Source organism: Lepidochelys olivacea (assembly GCF_965140295.1).
Source record: "Lepidochelys olivacea isolate rLepOli2 genome assembly, chromosome: 12".
NCBI classification, from domain to species: Eukaryota; Metazoa; Chordata; order Testudines; family Cheloniidae; genus Lepidochelys; species Lepidochelys olivacea.
In genome coordinates, this window is record NC_140422.1 from 31,635,926 (window position 1) to 31,661,494 (window position 25,569).

A 25,569-nucleotide genomic window follows, 5' to 3' on the forward strand; every position below is an offset into this window, starting at 1 on the left:
ATGTCATTGGTACCTACATGTACCACAACCACCGGCTCCTCCCCAACATTACACATAAGTCTATCTAGATGTCTTGAGAGATACCTTTGCACCAGACTGGCAAGTCGGGAGACCCTGCAAACCCAGCTATCTATGTTTCTAATGATCGAATTGCCCATTATTAATATCTGTCTCTTTGTAATAACTGGAGTTCCCTCCTCCGGAGAGGTATCCTCAGTGCGAGAGGATACCACAATATCATCTGGAAAGAGGGTCCCAACTATGGGATTGTTTCCATCTGTTCTAGTTAGATGCTCTCCTTCTCTGGAACTTTCATCCTCCTCAACAGCAGACCAGGGGTGGGACATGAAGGGGAAAGGAGTCCAGGAGAGCTGGCTGTATTTCAAGGAATCCCTGTTGAGGTTACAGGGACAAACCATCCCGATGAGTCGACAGAATAGTAAATATGGCAGGCGACCAGCTTGGCTTAACGGTGAAATCCTAGCGGATCTTAAACATAAAAAAGAAGCTTACAAGAAGTGGAAGGTTGGACATATGACCAGGGAAGTGTATAAAAATATTGCTCGGGCATGTAGGAATGAAATCAGGAGGGCCAAATCGCACCTGGAGCTGCAGCTAGCAAGAGATGTCAAGAGTAACAAGAAGGGTTTCTTCAGGTATGTTGGCAACAAGAAGAAAGCCAAGGAAAGTGTGGGCCCCTTACTGAATGAGGGAGGCAACCTAGTGACAGAGGATGTGGAAAAAGCTAATGTACTCAATGCTTTTTTTGCCTCTGTCTTCACGAACAAGGTCAGCTCCCAGATTGCTGCGCTGGGCATCACAACATGGGGAGTAGATGGCCAGCCCTCTGTGGAGAAAGAGGTGATTAGGGACTATTTAGAAAAGCTGGACGTGCACAAGTCCATCCGACAAGTTGCATCCGGACAAGTTGCATCCGAGAGTGCTAAAGGAATTGGCGGCTGTGATTGCAGAGCCATTGGCCATTATCTTTGAAAACTCATGGCGAACGGGGGAAGTCCCAGATGACTGGAAAAAGGCTAATGTAGTGACCATCTTTAAAAAAGGGAAGGAGGATCCTGGGAACTACAGGCCAGTCAGCCTCACCTCAGTCCCCGGAAAAATCATGGAGCAGGTCCTCAAAGAATCAATCCTGAAGCACTTACATGAGAGGAAAGTGATCAGGAACAGTCAGCATGGATTCACCAAGGGAAGGTCATGCCTGACTAATCTAATCGCCTTCTATGATGAGATTACTGGTTCTGTGGATGAAGGGAAAGCAGTGGATGTATTGTTTCTTAACTTTAGCAAAGCTTTTGATGTGGTCTCCCACAGTATTCTTGTCAGCAAGTTAAAGAAGTATGGGCTGGATGAATGCACTATAAGGTGGGTAGAAAGTTGGCTAGATTGTCGGGCTCAATGGGTAGTGATCAATGGCTCCATGTCTAGTTGACATCCGGTGTCAAGTGGAGTGCCCCAGGGGTCGATCCTGGGGCCGGTTTTGTTCAATATCTTCATAAACGATCTGGAGGATGGTGTGGATTGCACTCTCAGCAAATTTGCGGATGATACTAAACTAGGAGGAGTGGTAGATACGCTGGAGGGCAGGGATAGGATACAGAGGGCCCTAGACAAATTGGAGGATTGGGCCAAAAGAAATCTGATGAGGTTCAGTAAGGATAAGTGCAGGGTCCTGCACTTAAGACAGAAGAACCCAATGCACAGCTACAGACTAGGGACCAAATGGCAGGCAGCAGTTCAGCGGAAAAGGACCTAGGGGTGACAGTGGACGAGAAGCTGGATATGAGTCAGCAGTGTGCCTTTGTTGCCAAGAAGGCCAATGGCATTTTGGGATGTATAAGTAGGGGCATAGCGAGCAGATCGAGGGACGTGATCGTTCCCCTCTATTCGACATTGGTGAGGCCTCATCTGGAGTACTGTGTCCAGTTTTGGGCCCCACACTACAAGAAGGATGTGGATAAATTGGAGAGAGTCCAGCGAAGGGCAACAAAAATGATTAGGGGTCTGGAACACAAGACTTATGAGGAGAGGCTGAGGGAACTGGGATTGTTTAGTCTGCAGAAGAGAAGAATGAGGGGGGATTTGATAGCTGCTTTCAACTACCTGAGAGGTGGTTCCAGAGAGGATGGTTCTAGACTATTCTCAGTGGTAGAAGAGGACAGGACAAGGAGTAATGGTCTCAAGTTGCAGTGGGGGAGGTTTAGGTTGGATATTAGGAAAAACTTTTTCACTAGGAGGGTGGTGAAACACTGGAATGCGTTACCTAGGGAGGTGGTAGAATCTCCTTCCTTAGAAGCTTTTAAGGTCAGGCTTGACAAAGCCCTGGCTGGGATGATTTAATTGGGGATTGGTCCTGCTTTGAGCAGGGGGTTGGACTAGATGACCTCCTGAGGTCCCTTCCAACCCTGATATTCTATGATTCTATGACTGTTCTACTTTATGTGTCCCATAAAGTCTTATGTATGTACTTCTCTGTCTCCCTCAGCTCCTCCAGTTCAGCCACTCTGGTCTCCAAAGCCCGTACATGGTCTCCGAGGGTCAGGAACTCCTTGCACTGAATGGGGATAAGCATAAGGCAGGTAATCATACTTGCTGCATTGGGTGCAATAAACTGGGTAGCCCCAACACTGTTGCTGGACTTCCGCTAGCATTCTCTTTTTACTCCTGCAGCTGGTTCCTTTGTTGTTGTTTTGTTTATATCAAGGGGGTGTTTCTGGCTTTTAAGATTAAAGAATGTTGAGTTCTAGCAGCTGCCCACACTCCCCCTCTAAACTCTCTCGCCAAACTCCTGTTAGCCACTCCTGTTAGCCAGCTCCTCTGGTCATTTAGGGGTGGACTTTTTAAAGCCCTGGTCTCCCTGAGTAGCCCCACCCCCTGGTTAAGGGTTGATGGATGCTAAAAGGCCTTGGGATCACAGCCTCCTTAAGAAGCTCTCAGCCTTGCCTAGCAGGCCTCTAGGCTCAGCACACACACGGTCAGCACACAGTCCCACAAACAAACAAACAGAGCACACAGTATATTTCAGTCAAGCCGCAAGCACACCACAAACACAGACGCACACACTACAGACAACAAATTTACCCCAATGGTCACGAAATAGCTCCTTCTTCACCTAGAGAACTCCCCCGCCAAACTCCCCTGTTAGCCACTCCTGTTCGCTAGGATTGATGAATTACACAATTATAATCTATAAAAATAATCTATAAAAGGCCCTGAATCCAAGGTATTAGATTATATATTTTTCTGGAGATGTAAACTGTATGTAAATAGAAAAGGAAGTTTTTACCAGTTGGTTGGACAGAGAGCCTGAATCACCTCCCATTGAAGTCAATGGAAAGTCTCCCATTGACTTTGATGGGAGTTGGAGACATCCCTAAATCATCAGGTTTTCACTATATTTTACAAGGCTGAATAAATTGCAGGACTTCTATTTCTCAAGACATCTAAGTATAAGTAGTTTCTAGATGAATTACTCATTAAATCAAAGTCAAGTAAGTAATGAGGGAAAAGAGTCTCATATCATTTCAAGCAAATGTCTGACTATCTCTGCTGTGGGCTGAAATTCAGGTGCTTGTAGCACAGCAGAGGTAAGCAAACACCACAAAGTTTCATCTTGCTTTTCCTGGAAAACAACTGTCCCAAACTGTCCTATAAAATTAAATCAAGCAAGAGTGAGCTGTAGCTCACAAAAGCTTATGCTCAAATAAATTTGTTAAGTCTCTAAGGTGCCACAAGTCCTCCTTTTCTAGTTGACTTAGGAACTCTCCTAAGAAACATCACCAGAACTTTGTTACTATTGATAAATTTACAGTGCAAATTATTCAACAAAATAGGTTTGTATTGGCAAACAGAATTCAGTCTTACATAATGCAGCTTTAAATTCTAGGACATCTTTACCAGCTTTCCCTTTTAGTTGACATGAAGGAATACATTCTCAGCACAGTTCAATTCGGTAATTGCATGGTTGCTTTATCCGTCTGGTAAAGTATATTCTTTCATGACATAATCAATCATGCTATTAAGGAACAACTCATCCTTGATGGCCTATTTAGAGCTAACCAGAAACCTCAAAATTTTTTTAACATTCACAAATATGCAGCACTTTCTTTCCCTTGTAACAACCAAAGTATCATAACTAGTATCTCAGGAAGAGCCATTAGAATCATTTTCCAGTAGATTTCCTGATTTAAAAAAAAATGTATCCTTTTAAAGTCAACACAAGGAAAACAGTATGTTTTACATGAGTTGGGAAGTGTGAGATGTCAGTGGGGAAAAATACATTAATTCTGTGAAGTAACGTTGTACTCTTTTGTACACTATTAATTTGCTACCATGTTTCCATTATTACATAGTGGAAAAATCACATAGCATATGTATCTACTTTATTTTCAACACAATTGAGCTACATGCTTCTGGTTATCATTACATTTAGAAATATTTTCTTCAATTCTTTAGTGTTGTGGCAATTCAAAGGTGACCAATGGTATTGCTGAATTCACTTTCACCATTCAGAGGCCAATTATAAACTCAGATTCACAAATGAGGTAAATTGCCCGTGCTCCACTGGAATCAAGCTAAACTGATTTACACCAGCTGAGAATCCTGCCTCTTAACTTAGCTAGCTAATTGCAGGATGTCAACATCCAAGGTACACTTTTTTTAAGTGAACTCATGTCACTCGATCATGGACCCTGGTGTCCAAGATAAATTAATTGTGTAGCTTGTAATTACAGCTGGTTGGAGTAACTTCAACAGAACCATCTTCCATTGGAGAATGTAATTCCATCAAAATAGAGATGCTTCACAAAAATCATCAGAATTCCACCAAAATGTAGTTTTGCGGGAAAACGGTGTGAAAATGTTTCAATAATGTTGAAATGTCCCATTTTAACATTTTCAGAATGAAACATTTTAATTTTGAATATTTCAATTTTTTTGTATTTCCAGAACATAAAATAAACAAGTCAAAAATCAAAACAAAACATTTCAAATGATCCAAAAGGAAAAAATATTCAGAATTTTCTTTTGAAGAGAATTTTGATTTTTTCAGGTTTCATTCCAATTCAGAATGAAGCCTAATTTCAAAATATAAAAATTCACTAAATAAAATTTCCAAGCAAAACACAGTCACATACAAAAACTCTGGCAAGCCATGCAAGAAAGTATACACATATACAAAGATGATCAAAAAGTGGTTCTTAGTTTACGGCCTGTACATCCAACCCTAAGACTTCTTACAGCAAATGTATGCAAGTATGGGAATATCCTCTATGCCACTGACCCCTGGAGTAGAAGTTATTCAAGTCTCATACCGTAAATTGACACCCTAAAGTCTGCAGAGTGATACTGTACCCATATGAAATACATATCTACAACATTCTAGCCCAATGGCAATGCCAAACAAAAGATCTAAGTTGGAAAGTAACCTGGTGTGACAAAGTTCCTGCTCTACCTTGGTGGGTCTTGCGCTTATTGGCGGATTTGCTCGCCTTGGAGCTTCACGGCAGCCCTCAGCTTGGCCGTTTTTCTGAACCCACAGTCCAGGTCAACTCCTCCTGTGTCTGACCAGGAGTTGGGAGGATTTGGGGGGAACCCGGGCCTGCCCTCTACTCCGGGTTCCAGCCCAGGGCCCTGTGGAATGCAGCTGTCTAGAGTGCCTCCTGGAACAGCTGTGTGACAGCTACAACTCCCTGGGCTACTTCCCCATGGCCTCCTCCCAACACCTTCTTTATCCTCACCATAGGACCTTCCTCCTGGTGTCTGATAATGCTTGTACACCTCAGTCCTCCAACAGTCCACGTTCTCACTCTCAGCTCCTAGTGGCTCTTGCTCCCAGCTCCTCATACGCACACCACAAACTGAAGTGAGCTCCTTTTTAAAACCAGGTGCCCTGATTAGCCTGCCTTAATTGATTCTAGCAGCTTCTTGATTGGCTGCAGGCATTCTAATCAGCCTGTCTTAATTGTCTCCAGAAGGTTCCTGATTGTTCTGGAACCTTCCCTGTTACCTTACTCAGGGAAAAGGGACCTACTTAGCCTGGGGCTAATATATCTGCCTTCTATTACTCTCCTATAGCCATCTGGCCCGACCCTGTCACACTGGGTAGATACAGTGTAAGGTATATATAGCTTCTCCTATATTTGATGGAATAGTCAGAACTAGTCTGTGTATCCCCCCTGATATTTGTTACTTTAGAAGGGTCAAGGTTAATCTCAGCTTTCATTTAAAAAACAAAATAAATCCCAAACTTCTTTCATCTCAAGGAACTACAGGAATATCAACACATCACTAGAGCTGAACATTTGTCCCATTGACTTTACCTTTAAGAATCACACCTTTTTTCATGGTCCTCTCTACAGCTAAGAGATGGCCTTTGGGATCTAGGAAATACAGAGCTGTAGATGCCTTGAGTTTTGAAGGAAACCCAGACCAATTAATGTCTGGGGAAGGGGTACCACCCAGGCTGACTTTGATACAATTAGGGCTCCTGGAGAGCTGTCTGCATCTAATCTAGATTCTTTGCTGAGCAGCCATTGTCATCCAGATCAACACAGAAGTGTGAGGACCTCACTAGTGTGCAAAGCAGCATGGTGCAGATGACTAAAATGGAACTGGAGCAAGTTCTACTCCTGGCTCTGACATAGATTCCTGTGACCTTGGTCAGATCAATTGAACTTTCAGCCTTAGTTTTCCCATTTGTAAAGTGAGAAGAATGAAGAAGGAATGCAAGCATGAAGGACAGAAAAGAGGATGGGGAGAAAGACAACAGAATAAGAAATAAAAGGTAATCACCAAGAGAAGACACGCATCCCACTTTTACTGAATCCAATTTCATCTCTATGTGTTCCTTGACTTTATTGTACTGACCTGGCAGGTGTCATCAACTTTCGTAAGTTTTATCAAAAGTGAGGGGACATCTGTTTTGAGCATTTACATTTATATTACTGGCTACTCTGGATTTCATAGTTAAATAAATAAGAGAGAATAGGTTTGTAACTCATGAGAATGCACATGAAGCCCTGGGAACTCATGCAAGTGAAAAAAATAAAACCACCTCATTATCTGCTACCCTAATTTAAGGTGAGTGATTAGCAAAGCACCTTCCCTGCTCAAGTTACTGTGGTGGATATACGTCTGACATCTCTAATAAGAAGCTGAGCATCCAACCACTAAGACGCTCCTATAAGCCGTACTACAATCCTCTTAAGGATTTAGAAAAATCAGAGGCTCAGCGTTGCCATCTGTGGCTTAATAAATATTTTCTTCAGGGGCTTTATACTTTGTTTTAGCTACCAAGAAAATATAGTCATACTGGAATTTTTGAGGAGGTGGCACTGCTATTTATCGCCCTTCCCTCGCTTAATCATTTCCCTGCTATTGTGGGAGTCTCATGGACTAGGGACTTCAGTCCTTCCTATTCTCTCCCTGTGGCACATAATAGTCCGGTCTCCTGAGGGCTGTAATACTTTGATCTAATGTTGGTTGTTGGGTTTAATGAGCGGGTGCTGTGTGGAGTTGGTGGCTGAAGATATATAGGAGGTCAAAATAGATGATCTGATGGTCCCATCTGGCCTTGAACTCTGTGACTATCCCCCCAGCCAAAGCCTCCCCTCCCCAACGCCATCTTTTGTTAACTAATTTAGTGAAAGAAACCAGGCTGTATACCCTTATGGGCCAGCACTGTTCAGCCAGCTCACATGAAACACAGGCACTTCTAAGCCATTGCAGGGTCACCACCACTTTCAGTTACATGGCCTCATTCAGTAGCGCCATCTCTAAGCGATTGAAGTCGAGCACACCACCTCTGTCCAGTTGACCTACCTTTGCTCTGAAGCTACAGACCTATTTGAATCTGGCTGAGGATAAAGAAAAGGAGAAGAAATCTGTCTGCTGTCGAGAGAAGAAAATATTAAGGAAAAAAAAGATTAACAGTCTTTTCCTCCAGAGCTTTAGAAGAAGATAAAGTGGAGTTTATATAGACCAGAGCATGCCAGCATAAAAGGTGCTGGTGTTTGAAAAGATGGGAAGAAGGCCACTTATGAAATTCAAGCAAGAACTAACCATTTCCATTGCTTACCAGAGCCCGTAAACAGAGAAAGGGGAATATAGAAATAAAGGAGCATGAATGTGGCTAGGCCTAGAGGGCAGGGCACCACAACTGAGGTCAGAAGACTTAGGGATCTATTCCTGGCTCTGCACTGACCTGCTATGTGTGACCTTGGGCAAGTTGCTTCTTCTTTCTGTGCCTTTGTTTCCCCCTCACACCTTGTGCTTGTCTTGTTAATTTACAATGTAAAGCTTTCCAAAGCAAAAGTAGTCTCTCACTATGTTTGCATACAGTACCTAGACCAGTAGGGCCCCAATCTCTGTTGGGGTCTGTAAGTGTGACTGTAATAAAGATAATAAGTGAAGAGGGCACTGTAAAGGTTTTTTTAACTGCATAAGATTCAGCAGTAAGAAAAGAACAGCCTGGCTTTCAGAATCAGATCCTGGCTTGTGTACTTAATATTTTTTGCATATGCTTTCACCATACTAACACCATGTATGCAAGCAATAGATTTTAACATTCGCACACACAGGGGTTAGAATTTCAAAACATGATCCATTTGCCTATTGGGCTTGGCACACATAAGTTCTAGTGAGCACATGTGCAAGTAGAATCTATCACCCACAGGCAGAGCAGTTCATGCATAAAAAGTGAAAGGGCAGCAAGTGAAACTCAGGATGAAGCCCTACATTTAAGCCCTGTAAGTAAGTTTGGTACATTTCAAAATGAATCAAATGTAAATCAAGTTTCCCTTTTCTTATCTGTCAAGTTCCAGGTTCTGCCGCACTACTGTAAACTAAAACAAATTACGCCCTTTGCACCACATATGCATAGGTGAATTTCGTGGACTTTTTCAGGGGAAATCTGTTCTAGACAAGAAAATCTACCTGCATCTATCATTTGGGATCTAAAAGCCTGATTTTCCTCAGCTGCTCTTTACTTTACTTGGAGTGATAGGTATTTACCTCTGAAAATCAGGCCATACATGGATAGGGCCAGATTTGTAAACTAGTTAAGTGTACAAGTGCATACTTAAATGTGTGTGTAACTGCATCTCTAATTTGCGTACGCAATTACCACAACTATATGCAAATAGGATATTTTTGATAATTTGTATGTGCAGTTATGTGATTTGCACATGCAATCATGGTAATTGCATGCAGAAATTAGGCACAAAATTGAACTCCTAACTTGTTTTAAAATCAGGGGCAGTCTGGCGGTAGTAGATGCAGAGGATTCTAACAATAATTATAACTTGCTTTTCAAACCACTTAGAATAAATACAGTGTCTCCATGTAGTCTTTTCCAGCTGTAAGGTTTGTCTGTACTTTTATATGAATAAACTTTTTTTATATAACCAAGAGAGATGGATGAATTTCACTTTTATTTGACTGAATGTTTGTATAGTATTTTTTAACAACCAGTATCATCAACAGCAGCAGATAATATCCCTGGTATAAGGCATGCAGATCTCTAGCAAAGCTCTTATCAGATCCATAAATGCATTAGAGAATGTGGTGAGAAGTCAATGGAATCAGCACTGTTTGCTAGGAAGGCCCCAACCGAGACTGGGCATTTTGCCTGGGACGGCAAACTGAGGATTAAGGGCTTTATGGGACATGTGAACTCACACAAATGCAAACATTAGCATGATTAAAATTTAGCAAACTATGATGTACAACCCCTTGGGCAATATCAAGTAGACACAGCTGTATTTATAGCTTGTTACAAAGAAGCTCTGTTAGTACTAACAGCAATTCAGTAACAGAGGTAATTTGGGATCTCTGTCTCAAATGCTAGGATTCGCTAGATCTCTTGCAGTGCATTCATCCTTAGTTAAGCTGAGTCTTTACTGAAATAACCTTTACTACAGTTGCTAAACCGAACGTTTTTTCCTGTGCATCATTCATTGCATTAACACATAGAACCAAAGTTGGAAGACCGAACAGCATCATCATATTAAAGGCCTGGAACTATAAAAATGGATTAGATCATTTCTGGATAATGCTCAGTGTTGGCATTTTGTCTGTCTGGGGTGGTGATGAGGAGAGGAAAAGTTTGGAAACAGTGAGAATGATGACTGGAGATGCATGCACTGCCATTTGGCGGGGATGCAGAGAATGACATATAGTGAAGTGCTTAATTGGGTAATGAAGACATCTAAACAAATGTAAGCTAGGCTCCAATGTCTGCAAGAAAATCAGAGCTTTTGCTATCCCATTTTCACACTCAGCAGGAAGGAACATGTGTCTTTGATCTCTGGGAAAGAGGCAGGAGAGAAACAAACAGAGGTTATTAAATCCCTGGGTCTCCGGCTTTCACCTGTTGACTCACTGTGTTGCACTGCTGCTATTGGCATTAGCTTTGGAGAAAAGTAGGAAGCACCTTTAGGAATTATGAAAGCCAATAGCCTTGTGATAGAAGGGTCAGATATCTTTACCCTAAGGCAGCAGTCTTGAAGAATAATAACCATGTTCTGGACTGATGACAAGATAAGAGAAATGGTATATTGTTTAAGAGAGGAGCAGGGGGTACTGTTATTATACAGACCATAACCATTCCAAGCTCTGGTTTGGAGGATTCAGTTCTCCTAGAAGGAGAAAATACAACACATCCAAACCAAACTGCAGCCTTGTTATCACAGCTTCCTTTTTGAGCTAGGAATAGCTCTTTTGGATTGGTCAAATGGGTAATGAATAAAGAACACATGGTCTCCCTTTGGCAGCAAGGGCTGGATGTGAGTGTGTTTGGCCCTTAGCTTATCTCCTGCATGCTGTCCTGCCACTAGCCCACTGGCTCATTGCCCCAGCTCCCGTTTAAATCCAGTATTCCTTACTCCCATACATATTATTGACAATATTGGACAATATTTAGACTACTGAATTTTACACTCTTTGCACAGGGAGTAAATGTATATGCAAGGCTGTGGAGAAACAGGTCCCCATTCTTCGGGAACATCAGCCTGTACTCCCCTTGTATATTTTCTCCCTGGAAGGCAAGTCCTCATGCTTGTCTGAATGGAGGAATGTTACCGAGATTGATGGTGTTACTCTGATTTTGAGACTAATGATCTTTAGCATCTCAGTGTACTAAGGGAGGGACCAAGGGGAGAAATGGAAAGATCCTTGCCTCCTGCAGAATCTCAGACAGGGTCAGGTATTCACCTATATCGGAGTGGTACTAGAAGGCAGCTTTTGCCTTGCATAGAGGGCTGCAAAACACTGGATTACATGGCTATCATCACTGCTTATTGACTTTTGTTCATTGCACACACAATGAATGCTTGCAAGGCAACAACGAAAATGGTACTACAGTGCTCTGCTTGGATGTCTAGGGGGAAGCTCAGACCTCATTCAGGGCAAAAACACTAAAACAGCAAAAAAGTAGAGCAGTTTTCTTCCCAGAGAACCAAGAACCAGGTGCGCAGCTGTCTACAGTGATGAAAATATTGAGAATATATTGCACTTCATCTAGTAATAATACTTAGAGGTAGATCCTCATAGCCTTACTGATACTGAACAGACCTAATTGCATAGCCTTTTGGAATAAATGGATCTTCTCACACAACAAGGTGTTATTCAACATCAGTAAGAATATCAAAATCTAGCTCTCAGTATTTAGCACCAGATTCTGTCATTCTTACCCATGTTGAGTAGTACCATACTCCAAGAGTAGCCTCATTTTATTCAAGTGGGACTCTAAGGGAACCTTTGAGATAAGCAGGAGTGGCAGAATCTGTATATCACACTTCTATTTTCCAAGGTGCTATATGAACATGTTATTCATCACAATGCCCCTAATTTGCCCCTTAGGTAAATTTTGTTTTCCCCATTTGAAAGGCAGGGAAGCTAACGGAGAGAGGTTAAGTGACACAGGCTAAGATCACATGGTAAGGCAGAGTGCTGTATATTCTGATAACAATATAAATGAAATAGGAAAGGCTAAAACTAGAGTGCAGAAATTGCACCACCGCACACAAAATATGTTGCCCAGACTTTCACATGTAAGGCGGTGGCAGTGCGAGGCCAGATTCCCAGCCCCGCTGTTCATGTATGTGATGTACAGTGGTCCTACAGGCATGTTTAAAACACCATCAACTTGAGTGTTTTGTTCACAGGGAAAGTGAAAATGAAAGGTGTGGCTCCAAACTGGACCATCAGGGGACCTGTTCATTGTGGCTGCTATGTGTCACACCAACAGCACCGATCTGGTCAGTGAGAGACAATGAGATGCAGGGATCAATGAGGCGTTTTCCCCTTTATTGGACACACCATTGGACTGTCAGAGACACTCAATCCAAAAGGGGCCCAGGGAAAATCAATGTTCAGAATAGCTCTGTACAGAATCCATGGTCGTGTGGTCATGGAGAAAGGTGTGAGAGGGTAAACTAACCTTCTGAACCTTGGAAGGACTTCGGACACCTCAAAGCCCTACTTGTCCTCCTCCTACACTGGATGATACAGCTGCTAAAAATGCTTTTTTTTTCAAATAAAAAAAATGGCCTTTCCCCCCCCAAACATGAAAACTTTGTGCGAAAATAATTAATTTATTTTTAAATGTTTCAATTTTTTTTGACAAAACTGGAAAATTAAATGTATTTAGGTGTCAGCTTTTCCTTTGTTCCTCCCCTTTCTCTTTTCTGTTTGTTTTTCTTTCTCATTGACAAAAAAATAAAAATAAAGGGGGAAGGAAAGTGAGGAAGGGGACATGAAAACCTGAACATTTTCAATAAAAATGTCCATGGAAAAACTATGAATAAACACAGGATCAGCTTTTCCAAACCTGCAGAATGTAAATGATTTTGAGATTTAAAAAAAAATATTTTCCATGTTTATAACCAACTTTACTTGGTGGTATGATTCAGGGGTGGGCTCCACTACTGGGAATTGAATGTGCTGAACATAGCCTCAGACCTTTTCTTTCTACCATGCAGATCCATGTTTCTCTAATACACATAATAACTGTGCCTTATGCGCTTCACTTCATCACACAACTTTTTTAGGGTCCTGCTCTATAATTATTATTATTTCATTGAATTTGTCTGAATGTTGTTTTTTAAATGTTTTTAACAAGCTTCAGGGATTGACTTATTTGCAAGGGAAACGAAGCCAATGTGAATCTCTCTTTCCAGATGTTAGTATGAATCAGATGGCTACATTTTAACCATTTCCTTTAAATACAAAAAAGTCAATTATTGGACTGGACCATTAGCTGATGCAAATTGATCTAGTTCTGTTGATTTCAATGGAGGTAGGCCAATTTACACCACATCAGTGTTGCCAACTGTCATGATTTTAATCAGGAGTCTCACAATACTTGGTGTTTTTCTTAAAGCTCCAGCTGCTGGAATTATGAGGTTGCATGAGACTATTTCCCCCCCCCCCCTTTTTTTTTTTAAAAGTAGGTGTCTTGGCATCAGGTTGTAAGAAAATCTTGAAAATATGAAACGAGTGCACCCTAAAAGCTCAGAAACCAGCAAGCAAAGGAAAAAAAAACCCCAAAATGCTATTTTAAAAGATCTCATCATTTTTAAACTAATCCCATGATTTTTGTGTGTCCTGACTCCTGGTTTCTGAACATCAGAGATCAGCAGCTCTGTAAATGCAAATGGAGTAAATAAAAACCTGTTTGTTTGTTTTTTAATTGCCTTCTTCATTATGCCCGGAAGCAAGAAATAGGGATACTATAGATTATAATGGCTGTCCATACTAATGATAGATGAGATTCTCTTCTCATTTACATTGGTGAAAATCATGAGTAGTTCCACAGAAGTCAATGGAGCCAAAGAGTTGTACATGAGAGAAAAATCAGACCTAAAATTATTATAATCTAAATGTTAGGAAAGAGCCAGAATTTCACCTAATATAGCACCAAAGAGTCGGCTTACATCTGGATTGGTTGGGTAGGAGTGTATGGGTTGGGTAGGGTGCTTAATCTTTAGCTGTTTCTTAGATCCAGCAAAATTAAGGAGGGGAAGGGTAGCATTTTTAAAGTGATTAGCTGAAACTTTAAAGAGTGGCAAGGTAACGTGTGAATGTGTCTCCACTGTGGTGAAAATGTTGATAGACTGTAAATTCTTTGGAGAAGGGACCATGGTTTTATTCTGTGTTTCTACAGTACCTAGCTCACTGGGGTCAATAACTGGGGCTCTCTGGTGGCACTGCAATACAAACAGAATAAATAAATAAAATAATAATAAAAGAGCTGATATGCACAAATTATCAGTGCATCTGGCTGGCAAAAGGTAGCTTGAGATGTGAGAAAGTCTCCCCCCTTTCCCAGTTTGATTTTAATTTCATTTAGAAAACCAAAGTGAACTGGTGGAAAAGAATGCCCCTTCCTCCCCTGAAAAATACACTGTGCATAATAAATATGTTACACTCAACCAGCTTCTTGATGTTTCTAAAGTGACAGCAATTGATATAGCCCAGAAGAGCGATGAGTGTCTGAGTCCAACACCCGCTAAGAGAAGCTGAAACAAGGGGTGGATGGAAAATCCATTAGAGAAAAATCTATGTGGAGTCAAAATATTTTGGTTTCTAGCAGTTCTCAAGAGGTCTGAGTGGAGTGGGCAAGAGTTTATGATGGAAGTCAATCAGTTCCCAAGCTCATGTTATTTTGTTTTTGTAAAAGAATATGAGATGTTAGAACAATCACTTCTGTTTTTACTGAGTAGTTCTTCTCAATAGCTTTTCTTGAAGGGAGCTGATTTTGAAATGTGGATGGGCATGGTTTATGGTCTGCATAACTATGGCAGAGTAGATTTGTCTTGCAAAGACCATGACCATTATAATTATTTCTTAGAAAGTTTTTAATCATCTGTTTGGATTTTAATTTGCACATTCTGGTGATTTTTTTTCCTAAAGTCTCTTGATTTGATGACTGGACTGAATCCAAAACATATGCACATTTAAAACAAAAGGCAGCATAAACAGCACACAACTTTGCTATTCACTTGTTTTATAGATTTGGGCAGGTCTTGTAACTTTTCCATGCCTCAGTTTCCCCACCTATAAAATTAGGATACTTGTCCTCTATTGTAACATGGTTTGAGGTCTTTGGACAAAAAGCACAATACAAGTGCTCGTTTAAATGCAATATAAATGCTTAGGTAACCCTGCCCCATTAGAAATAAATCCGATTTAGGAGTCAAAAATCTAATCTCTCTCTCATATGACTTTTTACACTGTTATTCTCTGTTCATTTCTCTTTACCTTCCAGAATTGTCTGATTCTACTGCTGTATTGGCACAACTTGAGCAGATAGATTTCGCCTTAACTTCATTATATCCTGATGCAAAACTGTCAGTGTCTGGTATTTTCAAAAGGAAACTATTTTTTGAATGCAGTGCCAGCAATAATCTCTTGCTCTTTGACTCACTCTGTAAACCCATAGGCTTACGTATTTATTCACTTATTTATTTTGATCTCTTTAAACCAACATTGCATATTGCTTTTACCATGCTGCATAATGTAAAACAATGGAAAATGGAATTGTTAATATTGATTGGTCTGATTTTACGATATCATTAAAAATCCTGGAGATTAAAGGGTACTGAATAACATAACTGGGATTTTATCATAAGCAAACGAGTTAATGGAGTGAAAAGAAAGGATTTGATCTGGGACAAAATATTCAAAGCTCTGCACAACCAGCAATTGGGACAAAATACAAATTCATCTGTTGTGCCCCCTCAGATTTGCCTGCACAACGTGTGTGCACGTGCAGCGATCATGCAAGTACATGTGTGTCTGTCTGTGTAGATAAGGGGTTTTGTGGAGCTTTGCATTCATGTATCATTTGCAAAACTCATCCATTACACTGGCCTTTGAAAATCTGGCCACCAAAATCTACATCAGCATATGACAGGACTGATCACTAGATAGTTTGTTCAGGCCGCATGGTGAAGTGTGAATAGTAATTTTCATATTTCATCCAGAACTGGTAAGGCCCTGTGTGAAAGAGCTTTAAACAGTGGAATCCAAAAAAGTACTACATCTTGCAAACTTGATTTGTTCACACAATCATTGAAGTTAGTTCAAGTAGCCAACATTCCTCTCTTCCAGTGCAGAATAGTTGCCTGTCAAATACTGCCTAATGTTTGCTCCAGTTGGTTTTAAACATCCCAAGAGATGAAGTTTCAGCCTAAAGCATCTCACTTATTCAAAACATTTTAATTAATATCCAGCCTCAATTTTCCCTTTAATCCCACTTTCATCCCATTACTCCTAGCTATCCCCTTTATAAAATCCAAAATAATGTTTCTACCTCCATAATCGTCACACTTCTCCAATACCTGTAAACAGCTGCCATGTCCCTCCCTCCCAAGGTCTTTTTATCTTTCCTCATAAATGATTTCCTCTGAACTCCCTCTCATTTGTTAACATCATCCTGGTTCTGAGGTGCCCAGCACGGAATGCACGGTCCCAGACACAGTCTCATTGGAGACACGGAGAGAACAATGATCACCTCTATAAATGGATGCCTCTACTACCCCCCTATCAGTTTGGCCTTTCTTGCTGCCACATCACTGTACTGCAAACCCATATTTTATTTGCTCCCCTACATCACCCCGATCCTATTTTTTAACAAAACTGCTTTCCAGGTTTCTCCCATGCAGTGGAGTTTGGTCTAATTACCTCCAGACATATTAGCTTTCAGTTCCCCAGATTGCATCTCACTCTATTGTTTTCTGTCCATATTTCCATCCCCTATAGGTACCTTTTTATTATCTCTCTGTCCTCATCCTTTTTCACCCTACTGCCCAATTTAGTATCATCTGTGGATTTCATTAGTGAAACCCTCTTCCGGATCATTACTAAAGTGGTTAAGAATGAACCTAATACCATCCCAGTGCAGCACTCTGCTAGACACCTCCCCACACAACACAATACATTGCTGTTTAGAATTACTTTGCAGGCAGTTTTCAATCCTGTGTTTATACATAGTGTCTGTATCAAAACCAATTTGAATTAGTTTTGCAAATGAGATCTTGTGAGATGCCGCATCAAGTGTTTTCCTAGAATTGAATTCTATTATTGTATCTTTTATTGGTTCGGTTTGTAATTCTGTCCAAAAGAGATTATTTGTCTTGCAGGATGTGTTCTATATATCTATACTATATACACCCTTGCTACTAATGATTATTGTTGACTTATCCTCTAGAACAGTATTCCATAGAGGGATCCCTTTTCTATATCAGGACCTCCCTCCTATTCAGCTGAGGTATACCTGGGAGCCCCCATTAATCAATCTGGGGAGGTTAGGGTTGTCATAATCCCCAGGTTGAGAATAGCTGCTCAAGAGACCTACCCTGCACCACTGAAGCCAAGGAAAGCTTTGCCATTGACTTCAAGCTGTGCAGGACTGGGTCTTAGATTCAGCAAGATTTCTACCCTTAATGTTTGCTGAGAAACTTTATTTTGATTCACCTTAGAGACTAACCAATTTATTAGAGCATAAGCTTTCGTGAGCTACAGCTCACTTCATCAGATGCTTATGCTTATGCTTATAAGAAAGCTTATGCTCTAATAAATTGGTTAGTCTCTAAGGTGCCACAAGTCCTCCTTTTCTTTTTGCGAATACAGACTAACACGGCTGTTACTCTGAAACCTTTATTTTGATTCTGAATCTTAGACAAATACATTTGCCAACAGTTACCAGATTGTGGTATCTGAAACACAGCAGTATTTCTCTGTGCTTGAAACTCCAGTTAACTGCGGTATCTCATGTACTGTGATGTGGGAAGTGTTGGGAAATATTGACTTTTAAATGGCAACCACAAAATATTATTATGATGACATAATATGAGACTGCACAGGCTAGCAACCACTACACCTGTCAGTGAGCAGTTTCAGGATTGGACTCTGATTCTGGAGCTGGCGTTGGGACACTGTCCCCTAGCCGTTGGATAAAGAGTCTGTCGCACATGGGATGCACTTGGCGCTGCTGGAGAATGCAGGAATGAGCTATCAATAGCTCTGACTCTTTGAACACTGCATGCATAGTGAGGAACTAGATGATCCCGTTCTCACTTCAAATGACTGTGTGATCTGGGAAGCAGAAAAATCTGAGACTGGCTTAGGGATCACTGCCGCCCACATATTTCATCCTTCTTGGTGGAGGAGGAAGAATTGTAATCGCAAGAGGAGTGGAAGAACAGGTAGGGAAAGCTTGCCAGGTCAGCCAGTGAGTAAAACTTATACACACCACATGAAGAGGCTCGAGCCTGCATTCCCACAAAAAGTGAAATGCACTGACCCTTAACAATCTATAGACTTGTGCCTGGAAATCAAAGATGAGCAAATGGAAATAGGATATGCACAGCTGGCCGGATCATATGGCTAACATATGGAATTTAAATGGTTCTTTCAAAAGTAGGAATAGCTACTGTTTTCTAAGTTCCACAAGAGTAATGAATTGGTGAACAGCAAGAGACACCTTTCACACCCTATTTACTTCCCCAGGGCACCTTCCCCTCCACAGTCATTGCTGCATGGGTAGAGTTTGCCCTGTCATTCATAGAACTGCCAGTTTTCTTCCGAGGAAGCTGCAGCCAGCTCCACAGCTGCTGTAAGTAATTTCCCATTAATAAATCAGAAAAGGGGTAGGGGAGCAGAGGGAAAGGGAACGACCTGGGGGTGGGGTGCCTTCCTCTGCAGCATGGGTCGTGGGTCACTTGCAGTGTAAATGGTGGATTTTCTGTAACTGGAATTCTTTAAATCATGATCTGAGGACTTCGGTGACTCAGCAAGAGGTTAGGGATCTCTTTCAGGAGGGGTGGGTGAGCTTCTGTGGCCTTCAATGTGCAGAAGGTCAGGCTAGATGATCATGATGGACCCGTCTGGCCTTAAAGTCTATGAGTCTAATAGGATCACTAGTAGAATCACTGACACCCAATTTCCTAAGACCCAAACACAGCGGCAGCAGCAGCAGCATAACCACCACCAACCACCTTGAAAGCAAGTGTCTCGAGTGCATCCTTATAGCCACGCAGCAAAAGTATAACATGCGGGCGTGAGCATGCATGCCCATGTAACCCACGCACCTCCTGGGCGTGGTGTTCTGTCCCATCTAGCTGCACCGAGACCACTGAGAGAGAGAGGGGGATTATTGAGTTTGCTCTATAGCCTCAGCTAACAGTCAGTTGGCTTTTAGCTCATGCTATAGCGGCTCATGCACTAAGCTCCAGAGGTCCCCAGTTCAATCCTACCCGCCAACGACTGGGGTCTGTCGGCGTTACACATGCTGTAAACCAAATATAACTCAGTATTTCGCAAAAGGAAAGGAGGACTTGTGGCACCTTAGAGACTAACAAATTTATTTGAGCATAAGCTTTTGTGAGCTGTCCACGAAAGCTTATGCTCAAATAAATTGGTTAGTCTCTAAGGTGCCACAAGTCCTCCTTTCCTTTTGCAAATACAGACTAACACGGCTGCTACTCTGAAATCAGTATTTACACACACTTACATAAAGGAAAGACAGCCTGTAGAACCAGAACATGTTTTAAATATAGGGAAATATGTTAATTAAAAGTAACTTATTTTTCCTCATTAATACACTGGAAAATGTACTTAAGCCCCTGACACACACTTGTGGATTTTTTTCTCCTGTACAGACATCTGTCTAATATCCCAGAAGCAGTATCTGACACATGATGCAGGAACAGGAATGTATTTCCAGTTGAAGTCTAGAGCAAACAGGTGTGTGAAGCATCTGCCAACAAGTTACAAGGAAGTTACTCCTGCTCCGGGACATAATAACCAATGTACCACACTTTAAAAAAAGCTTATCTTTTAAGAAAAGAATATTCCGTATGATGGGGTTCATTATGTCACATAGGAAATATTGTATAATTCTTATACTCCAGAGCAGTTCTTATATACCTGGACAATTTTTTCAAGCTTGGGTGCCTACACCTAGGCATATAAATTCACATTTAGGCACTTAAAAGTGGCCTGATTTTCCAAGGTGCTCTGCAGCTACATCTCCCAATGGAGAAAGCAGAAGTGCTGTGATTAAAGCCTTTTTCATGAATTCAGGCTGCCTGCAGCAGAATCTCCATCATCAAATTGTGTCTAAACAAAATCTCCATAAGAAGCTACATTAAAACTTAGCGCTAACAAGAGCCACTCAAAGGAAACAGCATCCCAGAGCACCTCCCCCTAGTTTATTCCTTTAGTTTCAGTTGCAATTTGTTACAAATATATTATAAGACAGACACTGTACAGCACCAGCACATTATAGCTCTATGATAACTAATGCTAAAACAGCGATATACACAGATTAGATAATGCTGCATTAGACATGGGGATATCAGGCTCTCCATAAGGAGGGACTGGACTCCACTGCAGTTGGTTGGGAGGTTACAAGAATTAGACTTGATGACACAATAAAGGCAAAATATCCATGTTTGGGGTGCTTTTCTAAGACATTCTCCCTTCCCTGCATCCAGAAAAGGTAGCCACAGGTAGCCATTGCACCTTCTAATGGACCATTCCCCTTTTAAGAATCAAAATGCTTCCCAATGCTAGGATCACACTGTAATTCTCCCATTAGCGTGAGAAGTATGAAATGGAAAATCTAAGACCTTATTAAATGAAATTCCTGGCTCCAGCTATGTCTAGTTGCTCTAGTTGATGGAAAGAAGCTCACAGAGAGGAAATTTGAAGTAACTCATTATAGTCTCGAAGAGGGCTTCTCAGACCAACCGGAAAACCAGAGCCGATGATACGATAGTTGGTGTGGTTAGTTACTAAACTTCCCTTTGCTGAAGTAACATAGCATAGTTTTTCATGGATTATCCTTGCAGGAAAGATGGATGAGAACTTGAATAATTTACCTGCCACAGTACCTGCAGATGTCCTGGTTACAGGTCTCATCTGATTCCAAAGAAAGAAAAAACAGTCTTGTGATTAAGGCAGTGTACTTGGACTCAGAGGACCTTGCATCCAGATTTTCAAAAGAGCATTTAGGCCCTTAAAAGAAATAGCCAGATTTTCAATTTTGTTCAGCACCCAGAAACCTCATGGGAAAACCATAGTTTTCCCTCATGGGAGCGACACACAAAATTCTCTTTTCTGATCCTCAGGGTAGTTCTCTGTTCACATATTCTGTTTTCACTTTATGTTCTCAGTGGTAGCTACTGGGTGCTAAGCACTTTAAAAAATCTGGATGCTGGGAGGGGGGGGGGATTTCTTAGCTCTGTCATTGACTTCCTGTGTAGTTTCCAGAAAGTCACTTAATCCCTGGACCTTGGTTTCCTCATCTTTAAAATGGAGAAATAATATTTTCTTACCTCACAGGGATGCTATGAGGATAAAACCCATAAATACAGTAATAAGCACGATAGAAAAGCCTCTGAAGATAAGAGAGAAGAGTGTCCCGTGCCCACGATGAGTTGAGAGTATGCAATACAAGAACTACAAATCTTGCAGAAAGGAGAATTTTATGTGTAAGTACCATTAAGACGAGTGGGAACCTAGTAAGTGCATCCAAAGTCAGAACTACTGTGACACTGCTGCTCACAATGGGAAGGGCCATGTGACCCATATGACATGCTAGGAGGTCTACAGGCTGGTAGGGACACCAAGTTCCTGCTCCATGGATATTGCAATCAAGGTAGATATTATGGTGATTGTACTTTCACATACACAAAGAGCAGCCATATTGTTTTCAGGCTCAATTACCTAGTTTAGATGAAGGAAAGCAACAAGAAACAACTAAACTCAAGTCTTCAAGAGACAGCACAATGTGTGTCCCTCGTCTGTACAAGCTGCAGCACCTATGAAGGGTGATAAATTTAGTCTGAGATTTTCAAACATGCTGATGGGATTTGTAGGCTCAATTCCCATTAAAATAGTAACTTTGAAAATCTCAGCCTTAAAAGATGCAGTATACAATACACAAAGCCATCACATTGTATAGCTACATACACCACTCTAGACAAAATACAAATTCAGGGCAGTGGTCGGGACGCTGGGTTTTTCAACCCTAACCCTAGTGATTGCCACTTGCAACTGCGTTAATAGGAGCCATTATAAAGATGGTTGGCTGAGCCTCTGAATTTCTGTGTTGCACTCACCTAACCTTGCCAATCTTTGAGCTTGGATTATAACAGTGAGTAGTTTATCTTTTCTGAAACAGTAACAAAATGCTGTGGCTTTCAGATCTTTTTTTATCTCATAGACTCTTATCTCTCCAACTTCCAGTTGTGCCCGGGGAAAGGATGAGGAGCAGATGAACACCCAGGAACTTAGCACGTTATTAATTATTATTATTACGAATAACCTAAAGGCTAGGAACACAAAAAGTGTGTTGCTATAAAGCACAGTGCTTGACTTTATCTTCCGATGCCTGAATCTCTCACATTAAAGCACAGTGTGACCGTTTGATACCTGCACTGCTAAAGAGAATGCATAACGATAAAACCACCAGCTAAGCTCTTACATTATTTTACAATCAGGCATCTCAAAAACTGTTTATCTGATCAGCACCAAATTCTGTCAGAGCGTTGACATGTGCATTTCTAAATAATTTCAGTATGTCAACCTGAATACACACACAGAATCAGAGAGTTAATTATCTTTGACAACTTTGCCAGCTAATTTCCTATTTATATGTACCAAACTAGGGGCCTCTTTTATCCTCCCTTGTCACAAAGGGTTTATCAATCAAATCAAGGCCTAAAATTGGCTGCCAAGGCGATCTGCCATCCCAAAAGGGAGTTTATCTGATTGAAATCTTTCCGACTACCTAATGACAGCAACATTGACATGAAACATAATAGGCATTGTTTTTTGTTTTTTGTTTTTAACAAAAGAAGAGGACATTGCCTCCATGGGATAACAAGAGGCATTGTACAGTGCATCCTTTCCCTTCATTACTCACCGGCCCCCTCCCCTCGCCACTTACTCCCTGCTTCCTAAACATGTCTATGTCTCAATGCAGCTGTCAGGGCCTGATTTCAGATGCACACATTTCACCTCTAGATTTCAGCTGACAGGACCTGCCAGTGTCAGCTCTATCCTTGTCTCTGCCAATCCAACTGCGTTCACTCAGGAATACGAACAATGTTAAAAACTACCAGCTCCTGCTGACAGACATTAGATGGTGGAGGTTTTGGTGCATGTTGCCACTACCTTTCTTTGACAGGCAGTTATGTTTTACTTTAATAGCCATATATCTTCTCTCAGGTTCCCTTTAACTGTGGTGGAATTTTACAAGGATACCAACAGACTGTCAGCACACACGAGAGAGAGTGAGTGTGTGTGTATATATTCTTTACTAGAGCTCACCTACCTACTCTATGTAAAAAATATTTTATGCCCCTTGCTGCATGATCACATGGAACGAATGGCCATAGTGTCTGATGCAACAATGGTCTTTTCCCTCTTATTCCAGGTGGAAAGGGGGCACAAGATCATGGGTTGAATCCTGCTTGTCAGTAGAAACAAAGTAGGCAATTTCTCCAGGGAAATTATGAATCAGACAGAGTTTCCTGTAGGACCAAGATGATGCAGCAACCCCTAGCAAATAAAGGCAGAAATTGGCAGAATTTCTGATATATATAACCAGGGTAATTAATTACATTACACTTACTAATTTAAAAAAAAAAACAGACAGAACTTGCTTTTAAAGAAAAAGTATCGCTGCTCAGACAGTCAATCCTATTGGGACTGGCCTTGCTGGAGAAATTAGCTGACTATTCAAGCAAATAACAAAAAATGGTGGGTTTTGCATATTTACAGACTGTTCCATTTCTTTATTATGAATATTTAATACAATCCCCCTGAGCCAAATGTGGGATACTCCTCGGGCCATGTCTCAGACATGTGCTTCTGCTGTTTGCAGTAGGTCCATAGAGGACAAAATTTAAATAGGACCCTGCACATCAGATGGGTGCCTTTCTCCTCTGGGTGTGTGAAGGCACTCAGAACTCACTCCCGCCTCCACTGGAATCAGTGGGGTGTTGTCATGAACTTCACCGGGGGCAGTAGCAAGTCCTTGCAGGGCTAACGCTGGGTTCAGTAACTCCACAGTAATGCAGGAAAGTATTTTGTGTCCCTTGTAAAGGGCACCCCCATGTTCATGTTCCAGAAATCCACCTCCTGGGACCAGTGTGAGTAAAGAATAGATGATAAGTTATGTGGTGGGTACTGAATAATTCAGGTTCCTCTGAATGGACAGAGGGGGACATATATTTCCTCTGAATGGACAGAGGGGGACTTATATTTCTATAATTGGCAGAGCAAGTCTTTGGCCTCCCCACCCCACTTCTTACCAGCATCAGTCCCAGGTTAGCTACAAAGCCTCTGAAATGAAGTATTTTTGTTGTACTGGCCCCCACAAAAGCAGATTTTGTTTTTTGTGGTTTATCATTCAAAAGTGGGGAGAGAAATGACTGGCAGATTCTTTAATGTCACCCAAAGCCTCAAGGGTCCAATTAATCAGAAAATATGTTTGACTTTCAAACTACACTTGCCCTTTCCCTTGGGCTTCTGCAGCGCGGTGGCTGGACATATGTTACTGACTCAAGCCCTAAGAAATTCTGTTTGCACAAGGAGTGATACCCACTAGTTAGACGTTAAGAATGAACTTCTCAAAGCCCTTTTCTGGCGATTGTTTTTTCGTATGTTTTGTAAGTTTTGAAATGTTTTCCTTGGAATTTCGGAAGTAATAAATAATAGAGTTGCTTGGCTCTTCACTAGCTATTTTCATCCATAGATACCAAGGAAAGGAAGGAAGTTAAGTATCATTATCCCAGGTTCATAGATGGGGAAACTGAGGCACAGAGCGGGGCAGTGACTTGCCAAAGGTTGTATAGTAAGCCATTGGTGGATTCTTCCCCATATTAACATAATCCCTATTTTTAAAAAAGCACAACTGTATTATCCAGTAATGATTCAAGATGTGTCTTACCATAGTGGAATTGGAGTGGTTGGGGCTAATAGCATGTATAATACTGTAGCATTTTGTAAAGGTAATGTGGCATATTATATAGCACCACGCAAACCCTAAAGACAAAGGGATTTCTGGTATATTAGAAAAACACACCATTCTACCAAACACTGCCTTCTGACCTGTGACAAATGTATAAGTGACAGAGAAGGCAATATCTTCTCAAATAGACCTCTACTAGCTTTTAGAGCTTCCCATAGAGAAAAATACTAAATAAAGGGGTGGGGGAAAATAATTGTCCTGTGCATGCCTCAATCACTAAGATCAATCCAGAAAATATACCACAGATTGAATCAGAAAAGGATGAAGTTAAACACATATCAAGAATCATAATATACATTTGCATGCCTATAACAAAACTCACATGCAGAGGAAAAAAATCTGACTGGACCACTTGAAGACTACAGATTCTCAAATGCCAGCACTCTCATCTAGAATTTATCCAGAAAGGGCCAACAAAGCCAGTGAAAGAGCCTGGTTCATAACTTTCATTATTCCTACGAGAGACTGCATGAAGACCCAGCTTTGTCTGGATATTGCAGCTG